Genomic DNA, 673 nt, shown 5'->3' on the forward strand with positions numbered 1-673 from the left:
GGCAAAAAGGGACTCCAATAAATACTGTAGATTCCACAGAGACATCGAACACACAACTGATGAGTGCTGACAACTGAAGGAAGAGATCGAAGGATTGATCTCGAAGGGATATTTGAGACAGTATGTAAGAAACCAAAATTCTAATCATACCTCTACAAGTCAAAGGGTAGCAACTGCACAACCTGCCCAACATAACAACTCTCGAGCACGAGGGGATGAGTGACCTCCTCCAATTAATGGAGAAGATGTAGTAACCATCTCGGGGGGACCTCATATTGTGGGATCAGGCAGAAATGCCCAAAAGAGATATGTTAATGAGCTAAAGACTGGAGATGATTCTCCCTACAAACCCGAACCAGGAGCTCCAAAGTAGCAAAGGGTTGAAACTTAACCCATCACGTTTACTGACGCGTCACACGTCCAGTTTCCTCACAATGATCCCCTGGTCATCACTCTTCAACTCGCGAACAGGAGGGGGCGCAAGGTCTTGATTGATAACGAGAGTTTTGTGAATATCCTTTACAAGGCCACTCTAGAAAATATGGGACTCATGCTTTACGATTTGAAAGAATATGCAACAACATTGTAAAAAATTTCAGGAGAAAGGATTGCATGTACGAGATCCATTGAACTACCCGTGACCTTGGGAGACTATCCAATCTCAGTAACAAAG

The sequence above is a fragment of the Humulus lupulus genome, chromosome 2, assembly GCF_963169125.1.
Source record: "Humulus lupulus chromosome 2, drHumLupu1.1, whole genome shotgun sequence".
Taxonomy (NCBI): Eukaryota; Viridiplantae; Streptophyta; class Magnoliopsida; order Rosales; family Cannabaceae; genus Humulus; species Humulus lupulus.